Source organism: Pinus tabuliformis, chromosome X, assembly GCF_031772625.1.
Source record: "Pinus tabuliformis cultivar Carrire ecotype Pingquan chromosome X, CPIR1, whole genome shotgun sequence".
Lineage (NCBI taxonomy): Eukaryota > Viridiplantae > Streptophyta > Pinopsida > Pinales > Pinaceae > Pinus > Pinus tabuliformis.
In genome coordinates, this window is record NC_142308.1 from 1,128,748,209 (window position 1) to 1,128,752,929 (window position 4,721).

A 4,721-nucleotide genomic window follows, 5' to 3' on the forward strand; every position below is an offset into this window, starting at 1 on the left:
GTCTTTGGTTGAATATCTTATGGGGTGAGATCTGGTCTAGATCTAAAAGGCGAATCTACTGAAGGACAGAGATCTCTTTGGCGCAAGATCAGATCTGTAGATCTGACTGTTTGGGTTACACTTAAAGTCTTGAAATCATTCATACCCGAAGGGACGCAGGTACAGTGAAAGGAAAGCGCGCCGGGACGCAGTGCAGAATCTGGAGATCTGCGTGGGGACGCAGTGCAGAATCTGGAGATCTGCGTGGGGACGCAGGGCAGACGAAGTTCAGGTGCGTCCGCGACGCCGCTCAGTAACTGGAGATCTGCGTGGGGACGCAGAGCGATCAAGGTTCAGGTGCGTCTCTGAAGCAAAAGGACGCGGCGCGATAGTGTTTTTGGGTGCGTCCCTGTAGCAAAAAGACACGGCGCGATAGTGTTTCTGGATGCGTCCCTGAAGCAATAGAACGCAGAGCAGTTGAAGGAATAGTGCGTGGGCACGCAGCGCAGCAGAAGGATATCTGCGTGTGGACGCAGGGGAGCAGAAGGTTAACTGCGTCTGGTCGCAGGCCACAGAAGGGAAAACTGCGTCTCTGTCTTAAGATGTTCTGTTGATTGAATTTCTCTGTTGATAAGGTGTTCTGGGTTAGTTCTGTTATTGCTGATCTGATATCTGTAGTGGACTGTAACTGTTATGTACTTGTTGATCATCTGATGCTTTATGAAAAGAAGTAGGGGGTTGTAGCTCCCTTCCAGGAGTAGACTGGAAAACGAGAGAGAGAGAGAGTTGTAGCTCTCTGCAGGTTGCAGCCTGCGTACTGGTAAAGGACTGCACCAGTACAAAATCATTGTAAAAGGAGTTTCTAATTTGAAAGAAGATAGAGACATATTGCAGCAGGTGGTTTTCACCCACATTGGGTTTCCACCTTACATCTTGTGTTCTTGGTGTGACTATCTGTTTTCTTTGTTCATGCTCATTATTTTATGGTACTGACATGCAAAAATAATTCAAAGATCAAATAAGGAAGATTTATTTAATTGCTAGATAATACTGATTCACCCCCCCTCTCAGTATTATTTCCAACAATTGGTATCAGAGCAGGTCCTTCAGAGAAGCTTGATCGCTTGAAGGTAGATCGTTCATCATGAGCAACTACGAGAGAGAAGCATCAATCAGGCCACCGGTTTTTGATGGGACAAACTTCAATTATTGGAAGGTAAGAGTTACTGCATATCTTCAATCTCTTGGTACAGAAGTTTGGGACATTGTAGAAACAGGCTATGCTTTTCCTTCAGCTACTCCTACAGATCCAGCTGAGAAAAAGAAGTATGAAACAAATGCAAAAGCAGTCAGTACTCTATTAGGAAGTATATCCCAAACGGAATTCATGAAGGTAATGCACTTCAAATCCGCAAAAGAGATATGGGACAAAATGGTCACGAGCTATGAAGGAGATGAATAGGTAAAGCGTGTTAAACTTCAAACTCTCAGGATTCAGTATGAGACTCTCAAGATGTATAATGATGAAAGTGTGGCTAATTATTTTCTTCGGGTAGATGAGATTGTTAATTGTATGAAAAATTTGGGTGAAGAAATAAAAGAGGCTATAGTAGTTGAAAAGATTCTAAGATCATTGTCCCCCAAGTTTGAATCTAAAGTATCTGCAATAGAAGAAAAGGAAAATCTCCGAATTCTCACTATGTCTCAGCTACATGGAATTCTAACTGCTTATGAAATGAGAAAGGGAGGTCCATCAGACAGAAGGGAAGCTGCTTTCAAGGCATCAGGCAAAGAAGATTACTATGAAGCAAGCCATGTTCCAGAAGAAGAGGAAGAAGAATCAAATTTTGTCAGAAATCTTCAAAGGGGTTCTGGAAGGTTCAGAGGTAAGCTACCTTTCAAATGCTTTGCTTGTGGAAGAGTAGGTCATTATGCTGCAAAATGTACCTATAAGGATAAAGGAAAGGAACCTGCTAGATGGAACAAGAAACAAAGTGCAAATAAGAAAAGCTACTACACCCATGAAGATAGTGATGGTCTATCGAACAGTGATGAAGATGAACGAGGTAATGAATATAAGTTATTAATGGCATTTGAAGATGATGATTATATGGATGCTATAGATGTGGATAACCTTTATGATGAAATTACTAGACTCAAGAGATGTATAGAAGAAAAGAATGTGATCATTGATACTCTACAATTTCAAATTGATGAAAAGGAAAAACATCTTGAAAAACTAGAAGGAGAAATTGTTGGTCTTAGAAAAGAGATTGAGAAAACAAAAACTATTAATCTTAAGTTTGTCAAAGGATCTGAAACTTTGGATAAGATTATCAATGTGCAGCGGTCTCCTCTAAACAAGACAGGTCTGGGCTACAATGGAGAAACCTCTCAAGCATCCACATCAAAGAGTTATCTTGATGCAGGAAGAAGAAATGAGCAAAAGAACAATGAAGATCATCAGGTAAAGCAGGGACGAATTACAAACAGAAACTATCAGGGGCAATCCATCTTAAGGGTGAACCAGCCACAGGTAAAATCTTCTCAATTTGGTTCAAGAATAGATGAAAATAGAAATTACAATCAGTTGGCTGGTAGATTCGATAACCGCAAAAGTTTCTTCAATGGACAATGCTTTTCTTGTCATAACTTTGGTCACAAAGCAGCTCAATGTGTTGCATATAAAACAATCATGACTAGGGAAGCTCAAAAACAAAGAAGTATGACAGGGATTACAAAAAGGACCTATAACAACTTTTCGGTTCTTGAAAATGAAGTCGAATGTTCTATTTGCAATAACTTTGGTCATGAAGAATCTGAATGCAGGAGCAGGTTTCAGCAGAAAAAGGAGCAAGCCTCAAGCACCAAAACATGGAGAATAAAGGAACCTCAAACAGAAAGATGTGGGATAGCATTTTATGCAGAGGGACAGGAAAATCTATGGTACATTGACAGTGGATGTTCGAAGCATATGACAGGTGATAAAGAAAAACTTGAATCTTATTCTGCTCTAGAAAAGGGAAAGAAAGTCTCTTTTGGAAATGATACTCCTGCAACTATAAAAGGAAAAGGCATTGCTCAATTAAAAGAAAAGGTCAAGGCTGGAAATGTTTTGTATGTTGATGGATTGAAGCATAATCTTCTAAGTGTCAGCCAGATGTGTGATCAAAGAACCGAGGTTATATTCAGATCGAATGGATGTCTTGTTCGTGATCTTGATACAGGTAAAACAGTGCTCAAAGGCAAAAGAACTCCAAATAATCTGTACATATTTGAAGAAGGACAACAACAATGCTATCTGAGCAAGGATGAAGAGCACTGGTTATGGCATCGAAGATTGGGACATCTAAGCTTCTCACAAATAAGGAAAGCATGCAAATATCAGGCAGTTCGCGATCTTCCAGATATCAAAATTCCTGACAACACCATATGCAGATCATGTCAGTTTGGAAAACAAACCAGAACTAACTTTCCAGAGAAAGAAGGATCAGCTAGCATGCCTCTTGAGCTAGTACATACAGATACATGTGGTCCATTCAGGAAAAGAACACCTAGAGGAGAGGAATACTTGATATTATTTATTGACGATTTCTCCAGGTTTGTCTGGTTAGGACTTATGAAGCACAAAGATGAAGCATTCGAAAAATTCAAATCCTTCAAAGCCTTGGTTGAAAATGAATCAGGTCACAAAATTAAGTGCCTCAGATCCGACAGAGGTGGGGAATTTACTTCAAATGAATTTTTCGATTTCTGTGATGAACATGGGATAAGGAGAGAATTCTCTACAGCTAGAACTCCTCAGCAAAATGGAGTTGTTGAAAGAATGAACAGAACAATCCAACAAATGGCTCGTGCTATGCTTGATGAATCAGGAACTCCCGTAACTTTCTGGGGTGAAGCTGCACATGCTGCGGTTGTTATTCTCAACAAAACAAATGTCCGGGTGAACAGCACTCAAACTCCTCATGAGCTTTGGAGTGGCAGGACTCCTTCGGTAAAGCACTTCAAAATCTTTGGGAGCAAATGCTATATCAAGAATACTGATGAGCAGCTTGGCAAACTTGAACCTAGGGCAGATGAAGGAATTCTTCTTGGTTACTCTCCATATAGCAAAGCATACAAGTGCTACAATAAAAGACTTGGCAGAATTGTTGACAACATTGATGTAGTGGTTGATGAGAAGGGATACATTCCTAGGCAAGTTCATCATGAAGACATCGAAGAAGATGAAGGCTACCCTCAAAGACAGAATGATGAAGAAGAAGAACCTCAAGAAGAACCTCAAGAAGAGCCAGAGGAGCAAACAAGAATAGAAGAAAAGACTCCATCCAGATATGTTCAGAAGAATCATCCAGAATCTCAGATTGTGGGGCAGAAAGAAGCAGGTGTACAAACTAGAAGAACAGTTGCAGAAGCCTCAAGCTATTTGGCATTACTCTCCTCTACTGAACCACAAAATGTGAGAGAAGCATGCAAAGATGAATGTTGGGTGAAAGCAATGGATGAAGAACTTGAGCAAATCGAAAAGAACAACACTTGGGAGCTGGTTCCTAGACCAAAGGATAAAAATGTTATCGGAACAAAATGGGTCTTCAAAAATAAATTGAATGAAAATGGAGAAGTAATTAGAAACAAAGCCAGACTTGTTTGTAAAGGGTATGCGCAGCAAGAAGGAATAGACTTTGAAGAAACCTTTGCTCCTGTTGCAAGACTTGAGGCCATCCGAATGTTCCTTGCTC